The sequence below is a fragment of the Hyperolius riggenbachi genome, chromosome 8, assembly GCF_040937935.1.
Source record: "Hyperolius riggenbachi isolate aHypRig1 chromosome 8, aHypRig1.pri, whole genome shotgun sequence".
NCBI classification, from domain to species: Eukaryota; Metazoa; Chordata; class Amphibia; order Anura; family Hyperoliidae; genus Hyperolius; species Hyperolius riggenbachi.
In genome coordinates, this window is record NC_090653.1 from 163,401,717 (window position 1) to 163,423,003 (window position 21,287).

Genomic DNA, 21,287 nt, shown 5'->3' on the forward strand with positions numbered 1-21,287 from the left:
CACGTATCAATTTTGTTGCTTGTCTCTGCACCTGCTCTAAAACTGCAATATCTTTTTTGTAATGTGGTGCCCAGAACTGAATTCCATATTTCAGATGTGGCCTTAGGCCCGGTTCACACTTGCGGTGGCCCTCCGGAATCGCCGTGCCGGAGCCGCACCGCCTGCAGAACGGACGGAACGGACGCACGGCATAGCAATTAAAGCCTATGCGTCCGTTCACATGGGTCCGTTCTGCAGAACCGGAGCCGGACCGGATCCGGGCCGGATCCGGACTCCGGCCTCCGTTCCAACATGCGCTATTTTTTCATCCGGCCCCTCCGGCAGCCGTATCCGGGGCGGAGCCGGACTGCACCATCCGGCCAATACAAACAAATGGGAACCGGAGGCCGCACAACACACTGGCTGAGAAATCCGGATGTTCTACCCCACTTCCTATGCGGATTTTTGCGGCGATATTGGCTGGGGACACATGGGCAAGCATTTTGGAGTGGAGCAGCACGAGCTGGAGGTGTTGGCAGGATGTTGGCAGCATGTCGGAGGTGGAGGTGAGTGCTAAACAGCAGAGGGCCTGATTCCACAGGTCCCCCTTCTGCTGACCTCCCAGACCCCAACATTTTTTTTTTTTTTACGTTAACTTTGCCAAACGGATCCGGATCGCATCCTGATTACCACCCGATGCAACCTGACCGGATCCGGATCGGATCCGGATCAGAACCGTACGGTTCCGATCCGGATCCGGTCCGGATCCGGTCAGGTCATCCGGTCCGTTTGGCAAACAACCGCTAATGTGAACCGGGCCTTACTAGAGAGTTAAACAGGGGCAATATTATGCTAGCATCTCGAGTTTTTATTTCCCTTTTAATACATCCCAAAATTTTGTTAGCTTTAGCTGCAGCGGCTTAGCATTAAGTACGATTATTTAACTTGTTGTCGATGAGTACTCCTAAGTCCTTCTTCGAGTTTGATGTCCCCAACTGTATCCTATTTATTTTGTATGGTGCTAGACCGTTGGTACGACCAAAATGCATGACTTTACATTTTTCAACATTGAATTTCATCTGCCATGTATGTGCCCATATAGCCATCCTATCCAGATCCTGTTGCAATATGTCACTATCTATTATGTATCAACATGTATTAATGTATTTTAAATATACACTTGTTCAGGGTGTGGGAAATATAAAAAAAATGATGTGGGGACCCTCTCCTGAGCCTCTTTAACCCCTTGTCCCTGATGCAGGCTGGGATAGCCAGAATATAAAGCCCCGCCCGCGTGGAGCTTCGCACCCTGAGCTATACCATCCTGCATGGTCCATGGTATGAGGGGGCTCCGGAAGAGAGGGGTGGCCAAGCCTCCCCCTCTCCCCCAGAGCCCTTAGCCAATGCATGGACAAGGGGCTCTTCCCCACCTTCGGTTCCCCAGGAGGAGGTGGAGACCGCCGATGTCCTGGGGGGTTCATGGTGGCATCTGGGAGTCTCCTTTAAGAAAGGGAAACCCCCAGATGCCCACCCACTCCTCAGGAGAAATTAGTATAGGGGAACAAAGTACCCCTTACCCATTTCCATAAAGGGTTAAATGAAATAAAAACACAACAATGAAAAAAAAAATTATGTTTCTTAATTAACCATAAATACTTACATGCACCTATAAAAAAATGTTCCCACGCCAATATCCTCGGAAAAGTCCCACGCCAATATCCTCTAGAGCTTTAAAGATCTCCGCCACACCCGATGGTACATACCCCCCACTCTCTGCACAGCTGTAGCTATATCAGCACTGGGCAAACTACTGCATACGGGCCAGTGCACTGCTTCTCTGGCCCACCGACAGGCCCCCTTTCTTCCCCCCTCCCTCCCTGTAAATTTGCGAGTGGGTTGCGGGGGAATTGACACTCACCTCGCTCATGGATGTCCCGTGTCGCGTCTCCATGGCAACTGGACGTCACATGACGTGATGTCAGGAAGCGCCAGTGTACTACACGCTGACAGCCAGTGTGTAAGTACGCTGGCGCTTCAGCGTGGCAACTTAAAAAAATATAAACCTTCAGCCAGGCAACTTAAAAAAAACAAACCTTAAAGTGGAACTCCAGTGAAAATAATGTAATGCAAAAGTGCTTGATTTTTACAATAATTATGTATAAATGATTTAGTAAGTGTTTGCCCATTGTAAAATCTTCTAAATCCCTGATTTACATTCTGAAATTTATTACATGGTGACATTTTTACTGTTGGCAGGTGATGTAGCTGCTGCATGCTTTTTTGGCAGTTGTAAACAGCTGTAAACAGCTATTTCCCACAATGCAACAAGGTTCACAAACAGGAAACTGCCAGGAGTACCACGCTGCTCAGAGTTTCTTGTGGGAGGGGTTTCACCACAATATCAGCCATACAGCGCCCCCTGATGGTCTGTTTGTGAAAAGAAATAGATTTCTCATGTAAAAGGGGGTATCAGCTACTGATTGGGATAAAGTTCAATTCTTGGTCGGTGTTTCTCTTTAACAGCACATGATTGTCAACTGACTAGACTCTTTGGGGGTTAATAAAATGCATCTCAAGAATCTATCCGAAAATAATTCTCACCTTATATACAGTATAAAACATAACATAAAAACACCAAATAAACTGATACTATTATACTTACTATACATCGTTTGCCATATGTTTAGTATCTATTTTGCTTGCTGGCTACTTAAAAAGGCTTTAGAAGATGAAAAACATATAAGGCTAAATATTTTGTTAGAAGTTTTATGAATCAATTTTTTTGTTTATTTGTAGTAAGTAGATGTTTTACACATAAAAGTCAGATTATATTTATATATTATCATATTGATATTGACTAATAGGGATGGTCAAGCAAGATGCAAATAATTCTGAGTTAATTCAGGATTATGCCAATTTGTTTTGCAGACATGTGGTTTGAAATGACCATCAAATAAAGATGAATCATCCATTTTCAAGCTGCATATAGTTGCAATAAAATTTGCATAATCCAGTATCAATTTAGAGTTATTTGCATGTCGTTGAACATCTCTAAGGACTGAACATCTTACATATCACAAAAAAGTGTCCAGTTAAAATTGAATACAAAAAAAAAAACGGTTGTCTGTAGATATAGGCTGCTGGAGTCATAATGAATATGAGAGCTAGCTGTAGAGATTCATCATGGAGCCACCTGTCACAATTACTTGTTTTGTGGCTGTGCAAAGTTTGGTCAGGAGTATGTTTTCACATCTAGTGAGATTATGCAAAGGGAGATTAAGTAGAGCATTTGTCATCTCGGGATGAATCAATCTGTGTATAGAGGTAATCATCCATTTATAGACTTCTGACCATATCTTTTGGACTTTGGGGCAATCCAAACCAAATGTGTTTAAAGCTGCCTTTGGTGGCACATTTCCTAAAACAATTGGGGTCTTTGTCTGGGGAAAATTTGTAATACCTGTCTGGGGTTAGGTATGTTTGGTGTAACACTTTGAAGGCTGTTTCTGTCAGTGAGACGTCAACTTCCAAATTTTATCCCAATCCTCTTTTGGAATAGGAAATTAAAGATCTGATTCCCATTGTAATTGTGACCCAGTTTTATCCTCCAGGTTGAGAAGAGTCAATTGTCTATAAATAACTGAGATTAATTGTTTGGGAGGTTTACTGGATAGGGACAGTTTTTCGAATGGTGTTTTATCAAATACTTGGCTTCTGGTGTAGGAATTGTGGAAATAATGATATAATTGACAGTAGTTAAAATGTTCTCATAAAGAGAAACTCCGACCAAGAATTTTATCCCAATCAGTAGCTGATACCCCCTTTTACATGAGAAATCTATTCCTTTTCACAAACACACCATCAAGGGGCGCTGTATGACTGATATTGTGGTGAATCCTGTCCCACAAGAAACTCTTGAGTACGTACTCCTAGCAGTTTCCTGTCTGGGAACCTTGCTGCATTGTGGGAAATAGCTATTTACAGCGGTTTCCAACTGCCAAAAATGCAGCAGCTACATCACCTGCCAACAGTAAAAATGTCACCATGTAATAAATGTCAGAATGTAAATCAGGGATTTAAAAGATTTTACAATGGACAAACACTGACTAAATCATTTATACATAATTATTGTAAAAATGAAGCACTTTTTTTATTACATTATTTTCCCTGGAGTTCCTCTTTAAAGGGATGTCGGAGTTCTGACGTAATGATTGAAAGGTAACAAATGTATCTCCTTTTAGCAAATTGGAGAAGTTTTCAATATGATTGGAGGTCCACCAGTTGTAAGAGGAGGGGTTGATGCCTGGAGGAAAATATGGGTTCAGAACTATTGGGACAAGAATGGAGGGAGCTGAAACGAATTTGTATTTAAATGTAAGTCTATTCCAGAGTTTGAGGGCTTCAATGGTTGTCGGGAGGGCTTTAGACCAGAGTACAGAAGAAGGGGGGGGGGGGGGGGAGACTGGAGACAGAAAGTTGCCTGTAATGTGTGAGGGGAAATAAAGGCATTTTCTAGCGCTTTCCATTTAGGGTTGTAGCATTTATAGGTGGCTTGGAAAATTTGGGCTGTTCTTGCTGCTTGATAATATTTATAGAAGGAGGGGACCCCCAAACCTCCTTGGGATTTGTTTCTATACATTATATTGGCTTTTATTCTAGATCTCTTAAAATTCCAAATGAAGGCGTTAATAAATTATTGGAAAGATTCGATCTGGGGCCTAGAAATCTCTATGGGTAGAGGTCTAAATAGGTACATGACTTTAGGAAGGATCACCATTTTTCTTATATTGATTTGTCCTATCTAGGAGATAGTCATTCTATCCCAGCCCTTGAGTTTGGTTTTCAGGGAGTTAAACAATGGTGGGAAATTCAGATCATACGTGTGTTTAAGGTTATTTGGGATCTGTACTCATAGATACTTGATAGATTTGTCCTGCCATGTAAAAGGAAAGTTAAGCTTGAGGTGAGATTCCTTATCTGGGGGTATATTTAGAGTTAAGGCTTCATTTTTTTCATGATTGCACTGTAAGCCTGACATAAGACCAAAGTCTTTTAGTGTGTTGCTAACATTTGGAAGGGAAATCAGTGGCTGTTGAATTGTTAGAAGAAGATCATCCGCAAATGCATTACATTTGTATTCCCTGCCTTTTACTTCTATTCCTTTAATTGAAGGGTTAGATTGTATTGATTCAAGTAGGGGTTCAAAGGCAAGGGCGAATAGGGCTGGGGAAAGGGGGCAGCCTTGCCTCGTTCCTCTGTAAATGAAAATGGGTCTGAATCTAGGCCTGAGACCAGAACAGTTGCAGACGAATTTGAGTAGAGAGTGCGGATAGTATCAGGGAAAGGCCCTTGAAACCCACATTTTTTAAGCACTTGTAACAGACTTATAGGTTTTCTTTAAACTATTTACATGTGTGTTTATTATGTAGTGATAAAAACACCAAATTAAAAGAGATCAGTTATCAGTTGGCAGCACGGAGCTATTTATTTGTAGCTGTCTTTGTTGCTCTCTCTCTTGCGTTGATGTGTTTGTGCAGTACTTCTGTTGATGGGCAGAAGACTCTCAAGGCTGTTGTGGAATGAACATAAGTTGGCTTCATTGCCTAGGAGGAAAAACTGGAAGCAGTAGATTTGGGCGCATGAGACAAGTGGACAAAAAGGGCGCCCCATTCACTTCCATTATAAATATCGTTTAATGGGCGCTGAACAGGGAAAAAAAGGCGCCGGAGATTTTTAAGGATTTATAACGGCGCCCGGAGATTTTTAAGGATTTATAACTATGTTTGTGATGATTTAAGTTTACAAAATGAGCCCGTGACGAATAACGTTTATGAAGATACTAAATCACTATTTCTAAAACATTATTATCCACCCAAAAAAATAATTTACATTTTTTTCTTTACATTTTTTATTTATTAATGTCTGTAAAACATTATTATCCATAGGGGGTTTTAGGTTTAGGCACCAACAGGGGGGTCTTAGGTTTAGGCACCAACTGGGGGGTCTTAGGTTTAGGCACCAACAGGGGGGTCTTAGGTTTAGGCACCAACAGGGGGGTCTTAGGTTTAGGCACCAACAGGAGGGTCTTAGGTTTAGGCACCAACAGGGGGGTCTTAGGTTTAGGCACCAACTGGGGGGTCTTAGGTTTAGGCACCAACTGGGGGGTCTTAGGTTTAGGCACCAACAGGGGGGTCTTAGGTTTAGGCACCAACAGGGGGTGTAGGGGTTAGGGATAGGTACAGGGAGGGTTTTTAATAAACGTAAATATAAGTTTCACTTTACAAATAGGGAAGATTAACGTTTTAAGAATTGCCGATCTCATACACATTATTTAGTGATTTATAAATTCTTAAAACACTATTTATAAACGAAATTCTACACAATATTTCTATAAACGATATTTTCCATTTATCGTTTATACCACGCGCCCTTTTTTCCCGACGCCCTTTTCGTACGTACGCGGAAAAACTGACTCATAAGGCAGAATACAAGTAAAGCATATATCTTATACAGCATACCTTCTCCATTATTTTTATTTCTATTACGTATATTAACACACAATCTAGTAATGCCACTACATTTATTTATCCTTTATACTATTTTTGTAAAGTAAACATGCAATAAATGCCAATATTGTTAAGCAGAAGCCTCTTCATGCATACAATCATATGAAAGGAATTTAAAGTGCAGAGATAATATATTAAAAAATGACATGCACAATAATGAAACAGTAATTCTACTTTAGTTGCAGCCTCACCTACATGTCTGTGATATCTACTTTTTTTTAGAAGAATGGCCCTAGTTGGTGCCTATCTTTTGTCTGCATTTTGAATTGGAGACTTGGATGCAGGACTTACCCCTTTCTGTCATCTCTAGCAGGGATGCTCATCCGGATTCCAGATACCCGGGTAACCTGGGTATCTGACCATTTTTACTGTATCCTGCCGGTATCCTTGCTCCAGTGCTGTTGGCTTAGCAAGTGCTGTATACAGTGATAAACCTAAAGCTTTGAGTGCTAAACACCTTCACTACGCTATTGTTCTATTGTTTTTTTAGCTAGCTAGCTTGTAATTGTTTGATTTCATTCACTCAGTTAGGTCCTGTCTGTGTCTGTGTGTGCTGTGCAGGCCAGCAGGACAGTATAGGTTAGAGAATAGGATTACTGTGTTATTGTATAGTTAGTACTGCAGTTAGTTGTTAGAGAGTAGTACGGTACTGTGTTAGCTTACTACAGATTACTGCAGTGCTGCTGTGCTGAGCATTGTCAGTGTGACAGTTAGACAGATAGTGTGCACTGTCTGTCCTCTACTCTGCGGTCTGTCACTCCGTGCTGATTTGATTTAAAGTCCAACCCCGATTTTATTAAAGTAAAAGTACCCCACATCATCTGGTGACATCATCACGTATAAGTTGTACTATGTCTGCTGGCACCGGCAGCCAGGGAAGGGGCAGCAAGGGCAAGAGGACAGGGAGAAACATTACGCCCACCCTCAGAAGGTCTGCCATGTCAGTGTCGACCCCAGCGGGCAGCCTACCCTCAGTCAGCAAGCTTTTCGCTCCAGGCGCCACGATTGAACTCAGGGCTTTTAGCCGCAAGGAGTTTGAGGAGGATGTTCTGGGTTTTGAGGAAGGGGGGGGGGGGGTGTTGATGTTGATGATGGGATGAAGGACCGTGACTACCATCCACAGGATGGGGATGTCAGCTCTGACTCTGAGGAGGAGGATGCGTCGGTGGGTTTGACATGGGGGATCAGCATTGCCGACAGTGGCTGTGGAATACGGGACCCACATCCTTCTGCCACTACCACCAGCCGCACCACTCAACCCCCAACCGCCACAGGGAGAAAAGCTGCAGCATCCTATTCAGGCCGCAGGGGAATCTTCACCTCCCCAATCTGGCGCTGTGCCCACAGCTCTCCTTCTCTGCACTGCTCCCCTCCTGCTGGGGGACACCTGGCTACCTATTCTGGGGACATATACCCCTGCCTTCATATACTGGGGGCATATACCCTTGGCTATATACAGTGGCTTGCAAAAGTATTCGGTCGCTTGAAGTTTTCCACATTTTGTCACAATACTGCGCAAACATGAATCAATTTTATTGGAATTGCACGTGAAAGACCAATACAAAGCGGTGTACACGTGAGAAGTGGAACGACAATCATCCATGATTCCAAACATTTTTTACAAATAAATAACTGCAAAGTGGGGTGTGCGTAATTATTCAGCCCACTGACTCAATACTTTGTAGAACCACCTTTTGCTGCAATTACAGCTGCCAGTCTTTTAGAGTATGTCTCTACCAGCTTTGCACATCTGGAGACTGAAATCCTTGCCCATTCTTCTTTGCAAAACAGCTCCAGCTCAGTCAGATTAGATGGACAGCGTTTGTGAACAGCAGTTTTCAGATCTTGCCACAGATTCTTGATTGGATTTAGATCTGCACTTTGACTGGGCCATTCTAACACATGGATATGTTTTGTTTTAAACCATTCCATTGTTGCCCTGGCTTTATGTTTAGGGTCGTTGTGCTGCTGAAAGGTGAACCTCCACCCCAGTCTGAAGTCTTTTGCAGACTCCAAGAGGTTTTCTTCCAAGATTGCCCATCCATCTTCCCATCAACTCTGACCAGCTTCCCTGTCCCTGCTGAAGAGAAGCACCCCCAGAGCATGATGCTGCCACCACCATATTTGACAGTGGGGATGGTGTGTTCAGAGTGATGTGCAGTGGTAGTTTTCCGCCACACATAGCGTTTTACATTTTGGCCAAAAAGTTCCATTTTGGTCTCATCTGACCAGAGCACCTTCTTCCACATGTTTGCTGTGTCCCCCACATGGCTTATGGCAAACTGCAAATGGGACTTCTTATGCTTTTCTGTTAACAATGGCTTTCTTCTTGTCACTAGAGATGTCGCGAACCTCCGATTTTCGGTTCGCGAACCGGGTTCGCGAACTTCCGTGGAAGGTTCGGTTCGCGGAAAAGTTCGCGAACCACAATAGACTTCAATGGGGAGGCGAACTTTGAAAAATAGAAAAAATTATGCTGGCTACAAAAGTGATGGAAAAGATATTTCAAGGGGTCTAACACCTGGAAGGGGGCATGGCGGAGTGGGATACATGACAAAAGTCCCGGGGAAAAATCTGGATGTGACGCAAAGGGCAGAAATCACATTGAATGCTAAATTGCAGGCCTAACGTGCTTTCAAACATCTTGCATGTGTATACATCAATCAGGGAGTGTAATTAGAGTACTGCTTCACACTGACACACCAAACTCACTGTGTAACGCACCGCAAACAGCTGTTTGTGTAGTGATGGCCATGCTGGACTACTGCGCAACCTGGCGAGATTGCTCTTCCTCACTCAGTGATGTCAGGTAATGTGTGACTTCCTTCTCAACTTTCCATGGCATTGTTAAAAAGCTTATGTTTTGTTTTTAAATTACATTTTCTACTTGCTGTGTACTTGTTCAGTACCGAGAATCCTGTGGAGGCGGGCAAGTCTGCCATTGTGACCCCGGCTAATGGCCGGGGAATGAGGGGTTTGAATCCGGTGTGGAGCTTGAGCAACGGCTACCACTACACATCCAAGGAGGGCAGCGGGCAGGCATGCACGCCCGCCCGCCCCGAGGTAGTGACCAAAAATAACAATACAGGAGGAGGACTTTCGAGGCCCTGCTGTGTATTTGAAATGAATGTACTTTAAAACCTTTAACGAGAACCAGTTATGGCGGGCAAAGATGACACCACATTCCTTTCACGAGAATCATATGGAGGTGGGCAAGTCTGCCATTTGTGACCCCGGGTAATGGCCAGGGAATGAGGGATGGAATCCGGTGTGGAGCCTGAGAAACAGCTACCACTACACATCCAAGGAGGGCAGCAGGCAGGCATGCACGCCCGCCCCGAGGTAGTGACCAAAAATAACAATACAGGACTCAGGAGGACCTTTTGCGGCCCTAATTGAAATGAATTAACTTTAAATCCTTTAACGGGAATCCGTTATGGAGGGCAAGTCTGCCATTGTCACCGCGGGGAATGAAGGTTGGATTCCGGCCCGAAGTGGGAGCCTGCTGAGACCCATGCTGTAGCTGCCCTGACCGTGCTTTGCAGACCAGGCATCTGTGGTCAGATGGACCCTTGAGCCAGCGGAAGACAAACCAAGTCGAAAGCATTTGCCAAGAATGTTTTACGGAGGGCAAGTTTTTTGCCCTTTTTTACATTTTTTTAAAATGATAGATGGTTGTATTTTTAAATTTTTTGAAAGTTTACATGGTTGTATTTTTAAATTGTTTGAAACTTTAGATAATTGTATTTTTAAATTGTTTAAAAGTGTATCCATTCTTCCTCCCCCCGCCACGAACAATACCATGGGAACATGGAGCAGCAGAAGCCCCCTGTGACGGCTGCCGCGGTTGTTCTCCGCGCCTTGTCTTTTGAGGGGTGCTGCTTTTCCTCAGGTGTTCTTGCCAATTATAGCTGTTTGGGCCTTCTCTCCAGGTGCCTTCATAAAGCAATTGTCCCTACGTGACAGTTGGCCTTTCCACGGCTCAATTTTTGCTGGCAGAGACAACAGATGGCTTTGCTCCGATCTGAGACACACACATTAAAAAATTTCCAAACCGCTGAGCCCCCCTGGGCTGATGGCGCTACGGTGGCATCAGCAGCTGAGGTTGAAGGGCATGTTGGCTGTCTGGCCATAGCAGGCGATACATGGCGCCGGACACTGCCCCCAGCTGTTTCTGAGGACGAGCTCCCTCTTGTATTGCGTTCCGGAGTTGGAGCCTGATCAACGTCTACCACCACACATCCAGGCAAGGAGGGAGGCAGGCAGGCATGCACGCCTGCCCCGAGGTAGTGACCAAAAATAACAATACAGGACTCAGGAGGACCTTTTGCGGCCCTAATTGAAATTAATTAACTTTAAATCCTTTAACAGGAATCCGTTATGGAGGGCAAGTCTGCCATTGTCACCGCGGGTGAATGAAGGTTGGATTCCGGCCCGAAGTGGGAGCCTGCTGAGACCCATGCTGTAGCTGCCCTGACCGTGCTTTGCAGACCAGGCATCTGTGGTCAGATGGACCCTTGAGCCAGCAGAAGACAAACCAAGTCGAAAGCATTTGCCAAGAATGTTTTACGGAGGACAAGTTTTTTTGCCCTTTTTTTTTAAATTTTTTGAAAATGATAGATGGTTGTATTTTTAAATTGTTTGAAAGTTTACATGGTTGTATTTTTAAATTGTTTACAAGTGTATCCATTCAAGTGCAAGTTATGCACTGACTGCCAGGTATAATGTGCAGTCACAGATGCAGTGAAAGGTATGCAGTGACTGCAAACAGCCGTTTGTGTAGTGACGGCCGTGCTGGACTGGTGCGCACCGTGACGAGAGTGCAGGTGATGGTGGCTTTTCAGCCCATATGCTCGTCCGGCTGATGTAGCTGAATGACAGAACAGTGACTGTCCAGCTGATCAAATTTGCTCTGACCACAATGAAGCAACGACCTTATTATCTTTTGTGTGCCACCCCCACCCGAGACACTCAAATAGCCGGCGGTCATTGCTTCATTGTGATGCGCAAGCCCCTTCACCGCGGCAAGGTAATGATCACGAAGGGGGATGGGCACATGTACACGCACCAGAAAAATTAGTGTAGCGGTCGCTGCTAGCAGCGGCCTTAAAAATTCAGGAATCTGCCTAGAGTCCTGGACCCTGTTGGTAGTGGCAGAGAAGGCAGTCAAGCGGCCTGCAGGCAGAGATGCTGTGTGTGGGGACTGACTTAGTCTTCGGTCATGCAGTAGCCCACCGTGATCCATTCCTCATTCATTTTGATAAAGGTCAGGTACTGAACACTGTCGTGACTTAGGCGACTTCTCTTCTCAGTAACTATGCCTCCAGCTGCACTGAAGGTCCTTTCTGACAGGACGCTTGCGGCAGGGCAAGAGAGAAGTTTTATGGCAAATTGGGACAGCTCTGGCCACAGGTCAAGCCTGCGCAACCAGTAGTCCAAGGGTTCATCGTCGCTTTTCGCAGAGTCTACATCCACACTCAAGGCCAGGTAGTCGGCTACCTGCCGGTCCAGGCGTTGGTGGAGGGTGGATCCAGAAGGACTATGGCGAGGAGTTGGACTAAAGAACGTCCACATGTCCGACATCACCCTGAGATCGCTGGAGCATCCTGTTCTTGCCTGCGTGGACTTGGGAGGAGGAGGGTTACTGCCAGTGGTACCTTGATTGCGTTGTGCAGCCACCCTCACCCTTAAATGCATTGTAAAGCATCATCGACAGCTTGTTCTGCAAGTGCTACATCCTTTCCGCCTTTTGTTGAGTTGCTAAGAGGTCCGCCACTTTGTGCCTGTACCGAGGGTCTAGTAGCGTGGCCACCCAGTACAGGTCATTCGTCTTGAGTTTTTTGATACGGGGGTCCCTCAACAGGCTGGACAACATGAAAGAGGACATCTGCACAAAGCTGGATGCAGACGTACTCTCCATCTCCTCTAGCTCTTCCTCAGTGACGGGACGCAACTCCTCTTCCACCCCCCAGCCACGAACAATACCACGGGAACGTGGAGCAGCAGAAGCCCCCTGTGATGGCTGCCACGGTTGTTCTCCTTCCGCCGCCTCTTCCTCCTCCACAGAAACACCTTCCTCATTATCACCATCATCAGAGTCTGACTCCTCTCCTTCCCCACACGACTCCTCTTCTTCCTCTTCCTCTCCCCTCTGTGCTGCCGCCGGTGTTGTGGAAACATCGGGTTCGTGTGTAAATGGCTCCCACGACTCCTGCTGCCCTAACTCTTCTTGTTCACGCTCCTCCACAGCTGTATCCACCACTCTACGCACGGCACGCTCCAGGAAGTAGGCGTAGGGGATCAAGTCGCTGATGGTGCCCTCATCGCGACTCACCAGTTTGGTCACCTCATCAAATGGCTCCATGACCCTGCATGCATTTCGCATCAGTGTCCAGTTGTTGGGCCACAACATCCCCATCCTCCCAGATTGTGTCCTTGTACTGTAATGATACAGGTACTGGGTGACGCGTACGTTAAAAAGGGGCGATGGGAAAAAAGGGCGGCGGGTTTTTAACGGTAAACATGGATTACGTTTAAAAATGTATTTCGTTTAAAAGTAATGTTTTTAAACGTTATAAATCATTAAATAATGTGTATTAAATCGGCAATTGTAAAAACGTTAATCTTTCGTTTAAATAATGAAACGCATAATAACGTTTAAAATTTTTTTTACTAAGTAACCCTCCCTGTACCTACCCCTAACCCCTAGACCCCCCTGTTGATGCCTAAACCTAAGACCCCCCCTGTTGGTGCCTAAGTAACCCTCCCTGTACCTACCCCTAACCCCTAGACCCCCCTGTTAGTGCCTAAACCTAAGACCCCCCTGTTGGTGCCTAAACCTAAGACCCCCCTGTTAGTGCCTAAACCTAAGACCCCCCTGTTGGTGCCTAAACCTAAGACCCCCCTGTTGGTGCCTAAACCTAAGACCCCCTGTTGGTGCCTAAACCTAAGACCCCCCTGTTAGTGCCTAAACCTAAGACCCCCCTGTTGGTGCCTAAACCTAAGACCCCCCTGTTGGTGCCTAAACCTAAGACCCCCCTGTTGGTGCCTAAACCTAAGACCCCCCTGTAATTGTTTTCGTTTAAAAATAATGTAAAAAAAAAAAAAAAGTAATGTTTTTCGTTTAAAAATAATGTTTGGGAAAAATATTGTACTGGTTTTCGTTTAAAAATAATATTTAAACATGTATAAATCATTAAATAATGTGTAATCATGAGAAACAGTAATAAAACATTAAGTCTCCGGGCGCCGCTTTTAAAACGTTAGTTTTCTCCGGCGCCCTTTTTTCCTACCGGGCGCCCATTAAACGATATTTATTATAGAAGTGAATGGCGGCGCCCGATTTGTCCACTAGCCTCAGGCGCCCGAATTTACTGTTTCCCTGGGTGACGGCTTTCTCCTGGTCTAGCAGGCGAGAGAACATCAGCAGGGTGGAATTCCAGCGAGTCGGGCTATCGCAAATCAGGCGTCTCACCGGCAAGTTGTTTCTACGCTGAATGTCCGCAAAGCATGCCATGGCCTTGTAAGAGCGCCTGAAATGCCCACACAACTTCCTGGCCTGCTTCAGGACGTCCTCTAAGCCTGGGTACTTGGACACAAATCTTTGCACGACCAGATTAAGCACATGTGCCATGCAGGGTATGTGTGTCAGCTTTCCCAAATTCAACGCAGCAATGAGATTGCTGCCGTTGTCACACACCACGTTGCCGATCTCAAGCTTGTGCGGGGTCAGCCATTGCTCCACCTGTTTGTTAAGAGCAGCCAGGAGAGCTGCTCCAGTGTGACTCTCCGCTTTCAGGCAAGACATGTCTAACACTGCATGACACCGTCGCACCTGGCATGCAGCATAGGCCCTGGGGTGCTGGGGCTGTGGAGCTGGAGAGGAGATGGCGGCACCAGCCAAGGAGGAGGAGGATGACGACAGCGAAGCGGAGATAGCAGGTGGAGAGGAGGTGGCTGGAGGCCTGCCTGCAAGCCGTGGAGGTGTGACAAGTCGGTCCTCTGCGCAGCCACGTACTCCCTGCTTGCTGCCATCGGTCACCAGGTTGACCCAATGGGCTGTGTGTGTAATGTAGTGGCCCTGCCCGTGCTTGGCAGACCAGGCATCCGTGGTCAGGTGGACCCTTGACCCAACGCTGTGTGCCAGAGATGACACCACTTGCCTCTCAACTGCACGGTACAGTTTGGGTATGGCCTTTTGTGAAAAATAATTGCGGCCTGGTATCTTCCACTGCGGTGTACCAATGGCCACAAACTTACGGAAAGCCTCCGACTCCACCAGCTTGTATGGTAATAGCTGGCAAGCTAATAGTTCCGCCACGCCAGCTGTCAGACGCCGGGCAAGAGGGTGACTGGCAGACATTTGCTTCTTCCGCTCAAATACTTCCTTCACGGACAGCTGGGTACTGCTGTGGGCAGAGGAGAAGGAAGCGCTCAAGGGAAGAGGCGGTGTGGAGGAGGGTGGCTGTGAAGGTGAAAGGGAGAAAGTGGATAAAGATGATGCACCTGAAGGAGGAAGAGGAGAAGGAGGGTGGCTTGTCTTTTGAGGGGTGCTGCTTTTCCTCAGGTGTTCTTGCCATAGCTGTTTGTGCCTTCTCTCCAGGTGCCTTCGTAAGGCACTTGTCCCTACGTGAGAGTTGGCCTTTCCACGGCTCAATTTTTGCTGGCAGAGACAACAGATGGCTTTGCTCCGATCTGAGACACACACGTTAAAAAATTTCCAAACCGCTGAACCTCCCTGGGGTGATGGCGCTAGGGTGGCATCAGCAGCTGACGTTGAAGGGCATGTGTGCTGGCTGGCCATAGCTGGCGGTACATGGCGTCGGACACTGCCCCCAGCTGTTTCTGAGGACGAGCTCACTCTGCTTCTATCATGGAGTCGTCTCCTCCTACTCCTCTCTGACTCCTCCTCTGAACTGTCCACCTGGTCATCTCCTCTACCGGGAACATATGTGGTATCCGTATATTCGTCATCATAATCCTCCTGGCCAACTGCGCTTTCCTCAGACACCTCCTCAAGTGCACCAACTTCAGGTGGTCCACCATCATCCCCATCCACACACGTTACGTCCATACTATCGCCACCTAACTCAGACGTAGGAGGTGGTGTACCTGCGCCTTCTTGTTGTTGTTGCAGTAGTGGCTGGGAATCAGTGATTTCACCACCACCACCAAATAACTCCTGTGAAGTGTCAAATGCAGCGGATGTGGTGCTTGTTGTAGCGCTGGTGGCTGCGGGAGATGAGGTGTTCTGTGTTAAATACTCAATCACCTCCTCACGATTTTGGGAAGTGATGGCACGTGCCTTCTTCTGAGCACTGTATTTTGGGGCAGGTCCGCACGAAATCACAGCAACACCACCTCGCACAGCCACAGACCTGCCGGTGCCTAGTGGCCTTCCTCTGGGTCTGCCTCTACCTCTTCCTCTACCTGGTTTGTCCATTTTGTCCATCTCGGGGGTATGCTAGCTATATGCAGTGAGGTGGGTTCTCACTCAACACAACAGGTAGTTAGATGCAGTGAGCTGGGTTCACTCAACACAACGCTAGGTATATGCAGTGATGAGGTGGGTTAAGTAAACACAACAGGTACTGGGTAGTTAGATGCAGTGAGCTGGGTTCACTCAACATGAAAGGTACTTAAGATGCAGTGATGTGGGTTCTGACTCAACACAACAGGTAGTTAGATGCAGCGAGGTGACCAGGTGGGTTCACACTCAACACAACAGGTAGTTAGATGCAGTGAGCTGGGTTCACTCAACATGATGCAGCGAGGTGGCCAGGTGGGTTCTCACTCAACACAACAGGTAGTTACATGCAGTGAGCTGGGTTCACTCAACACAACGCTAGGTATATGCAGTGATGAGGTGGGTTAAGTAAACACAACAGGTACTGGGTAGTTAGATGCAGTGAGCTGGTTTCACTCAACACAAAGCTAGGTATATGCAGTGATGAGGTGGGTTAAGTAAACACAACAGGTACTGGGGTATATGCAGTACTGGGTAGTACAATGTGCAGCTCCCTGTCACACACACAGGTAGTCACTGAATGTGCTGGGCTGCTGGCAGTGGCACACACACTATCAATTAGCAAGGCTGTGCATGCAACAAAAGTGTCAGTTTGACACACAGAAAAAAAAATGTACAGGTTGAGCTCTGAAAAGAGCTGTTGCTGGGGGCTTTAAAAGCAATAATAATCAGTCAGGAGCAAGCAAAGCAGCCTAGAACCTAACTACTCTGTCCCTAGGAGAAAAAGTCTGCAGCAGCTGTCCCTTTCCTCTCACTAGCAGGCACACGAGTGAGTGTAATGGCCACCGGAGGCTGCCTTATATAAGGGGGGGGGGGGGCTCCAGGGCTTAGTGTAGCCTGAATGGCTACAATGTGCCTGCTGACTGTGATGCAGAGGGTCAAAGTTGACCCTCATAGTGCATTATGGGGCGAATCGAACTTCCGCAAAAGTTCGCCTGGTGCAGGCGAATGCGAACCCCCTAAGTTCGCCTGGAACCGTTCGCCGGCGAACCGTTCGCTACACCTCTACTTGTCACTCTTCCATAAAGGCTAACTTTGTGCAGTGCACGACTAATAGTTGTCCTATGGATAGATTCCCCCACCTGAGCTGTAGATCTCTGCAGCTTGTCCAGAGTCACCATGGGCCTCTTGACTACATTTCTGATCAGTGCTCTCCTTGTTCAACCTGTGAGTTTAGGTGGACGGCCTTGTTTTGGTAGGTTTACAGTTTTGCCATACTCCTTCCATTTCTGAATGATCGCTTGAACAGTGCTCCGTGAGATGTTCAAGGCTTTGGAAATCTTTTTGTAGCCTAAGCCTGCTTTAAATTTCTCAATAACTTTATCCCGGACCTGTTTGGTGTGTTCTTTGGACTTCCTGGTGTTGTTGCTCCCAATATTCTCTTAGACAACCTCTGAGGCCGTCACAGAGCTGCTGTTTTTGTACTGACATTAGATTACACACAGGTGCACTCTATTTAGTCATTAGCACTCATCAGGCAATGTCTATGGGCAACAGACTGAAATCAGACCAAAGGGGGCTCAATAATTACGCACAACCCAATTTGCAGTTATTCATTTGTAAAAAATGTTTGGAATCATGTATGATTTTCATTGCACTTCTTACGTGTACACCACTTTGTATTGGTCTTTCATGTAGAATTCCAATAAAATTGATTCATGTTTGTGGCAGTAATGTGACAGAATGTGGAAAACTTTAAGGGGGCCGAATACTTTTGCAAGCCACTGTATACTGGGCACATATACCCCTGCCTACATATACTGGGGCCTGTTCAGTAAGCCAGCACCTATTCAGTAGGAGACCTTAGGCAAGTCTCCCTAACACTGCTACTGCCTATAGAGCGTGTCCTAGTGGCTGCAGCTCTGGCGCTTTGAGTCTGCCAGAAGAAAAGCGCCATATAAATGTTATTTGTCTTGTCTATTTGTATAGTATATATAGACTATATATTCATTGGCAAACGCAGGGGGGGGATTACAGCTGCCCAGAATCCCCCCTCAGACCAGGGCCAGTGCAGTGTCTGGGGACTGGCACAAGTCGAGACATTTGCAGGCATCCTGCCACTCACAGCACCATGCTGCTGCCTGCACTATGTGGGGCTTACCCCGTCCCCTTTCTTTCCTTGCTACAGTTGACTTTGGATGCAGCAGCAGAGTGTGTACAGAGCATGGAGCAGCAGCCTGTGTACAGAGCATTGAGCAGCTCTGGAGAACTTAACAGGTACGAGCACAGCCATGTGCCCTGCTGTGTGAATGCTTCGCTTTCCCCTTAATTAGCAATGTCAGCTGTCCTCATTATATCTGCATCCAAATTGGATCAGAAGCAGGTCAGACATTTAGGAAATAAATGTCAGATCCTGTCAGTCAGACGGGAAATTGCATTATGTGTGCCCAGCATCAATCATGTCCTACTATATTATTATACTGTAGTGTACGTGGCTGAGGGAGACCTTTCAGGAATCCCCCCTTTGAAAATCCTGGGTTTGCCCCTGATATTGGCTATATATACTAGACAGATAACATTTAAATGGCGCTTTTCTCCTGGCAGACTCAAAGCTGCAGCCACTAGGATGTGCTCTATAGGCAGTAGCAGTGTTAGGGAGACATGCCTAAGATCTCCTACTGAATAGGTGCTGGCTTACTGAACAGGCAGAGCCGAGATTCGAACCCTGGTCTCCTGTGTCAGGGCACATATACCTCTGGCTACATATACTTGGCACATATAGCACTGGATACATACAGGGAGTGCAGAATTATTAGGCAAATTAGTATTTTGACCACATCATCCTCTTTATGCATGTTGTCTTACTCCAAGCTGTATAGGCTTGAAAGCCTACTACCAATTAAGCATATTAGGTGATGTGCATCTCTGTAATGAGAAGGGGTGTGGTCTAATGACATCAACACCCTATATCAGGTGTGCATAATTATTAGGCAACTTCCTTTCCTTTGGCAAAATGGGTCAAAAGAAGGACTTGACAGGCTCAGAAAAGTCAGAGATAGTGAGATATCTTGCAAAGGGATGCAGCACTCTTAAAATTGCAAAGCGTCTGAAGCGTGATCATCGAACAATCAAGCGTTTCATTCAAAATAGTCAACAGGGTCGCAAGAAGCATGTGGAAAAACCAAGGAGCAAAATAACTGCCCATGAACTGAGAAAAGTCAAGCGTGCAGCTGCCAAGATGCCACTTGCCACCAGTTTGGCCATATTTCAGAGCTGCAACATCACTGGAGTGCCCAAAAGCACAAGGTGTGCAATACTCAGAGACATGGCCAAGGTAAGAAAGGCTGAAAGACGACCACCACTGAACAAGACACACAGGCTGAAACGTCAAGACTGGGCCAAGAAATATCTCAAGACTGATTTTTCTAAGGTTTTATGGACTGATGAAATGAGAGTGAGTCTTGATGGGCCAGATGGATGGGCCCATGGCTGGATTGGTAAAGGGCAGAGAGCTCCAGTCCGACTCAGACGCCAGCAAGGTGGAGGTGGAGTACTGGTTTGGGCTGGTATCATCAAAGATGAGCTTGTGGGGCCTTTTCGGGTTGAGGATGGAGTCAAGCTCAACTCCCAGTCCTACTGCCAGTTTCTGGAAGACACCTTCTTCAAGCAGTGGTACAGGAAGAAGTCTGCATCCTTCAAGAAAAACATGATTTTCATGCAGGACAATGCTCCATCACACGCGTCCAAGTACTCCACAGCGTGGCTGGCAAGAAAGGGTATAAAAGAAGAAAAACTAATGACATGGCCTCCTTGTTCACCAGATCTGAACCCCATTGAGAACCTGTGGTCCATCATAAAATGTGAAATTTACAAGGAGGAAAAACAGTACACCTCTCTGAACAGTGTCTGGGAGGCTGTGGTTGCTGCTGCACGCAATGTTGATGGTGAACAGATCAAAACACTGACAGAATCCATGGATGGCAGGCTTTTGAGTGTCCTTGCAAAGAAATGTGGCTATATTGGTCACTGATTTGTTTTTGTTTTGTTTTTGAATGTCAGAAATGTATATTTGTGAATGTTAAGATGTTATATTGGTTTCACTGGTAAAAATAAATAATTGAAATGGGTATATATTTGTTTTTTGTTAAGTTGCCTAATAATTATGCACAGTAATAGTCACCTGCACACACAGATATCCCCCTAAAATAGCTAAAACTAAAAACAAACTAAAAACTACTTTCAAAAATATTCAGCTTTGATATTAATGAGTTTTTTGGGTTCATTGAGAACATGGTTGTTGTTCAATAATAAAATTATTCCTCAAAAGTACAACTTCCCTAATAATTCTGCACTCCCTGTATACTGGGCACATATACCTCTGGCTACATATACTGGGCACATACAGTGGCAGTAAGGAGGATCATGACGCTCTACCCCCAGCCATCATACCGGTCGGTGCAGGATCAGGCAAGCCAGGCCATGGTAGTAGAGAAGTGCAAAAAGGATCCGCAAACCAGAACAGGTTGAGGTAAAAAAAGGCTGAAATGTTTATTTGAAAATCCACAGACAAGGCAATAAAATCACAGGGTCAACTAACGCGTATCGGGCCTACCATCCGCCCTTAATCGTAGTTAAGAGTGTACCTGTGCAAGAGGAAATTTATATGAAACCAGGGGAGAGAAAACTCCGCCCCCGGGAACACACAAACCGCCTCTTAAAGAGACATACATCCCCAAAGAATACAATGTAAAAATACAATAATAACATTGAAAATATTACATAAAAATATGTAAAAATATGTAAAAAAGAGTTGTCACTGACAAACCATGAAAGTAGAAATGGACAGGAAAGGAGAGAGGACAGCAGCGGCAAATCACATAAATTGTTATCTAAGCACAACATATATGGTTATGGAGAGGAAAAAGGCCTCAATGTGTGTAAACCAGGCTCAGATCCCATCTCCTATTTAAACCTTGTGGCATGCGGGTGCCTAACCTGTGAATCCAAAAACCTTCACGTTTTAAAAGCAATCTCTGCAGATCACCTCCCCTGACTGGACATACCACCCGCTCCACTCCCTGAAAGGCAAAGGAAGAGAGATCTCTCTCATGTACTGTTTCAAAATGTTTGGAGACCGCAGATTTGCGAAAAGTGTTCCAGTTGGTGCCACAGTAGTGTTCCACTATGCGGGCTCTGAGGTGACGAGTAGTACACCCCACATATTGTATATGACATGTCATGCAAGAAATAACATAAATCGTGTATTTAGTGTCGCA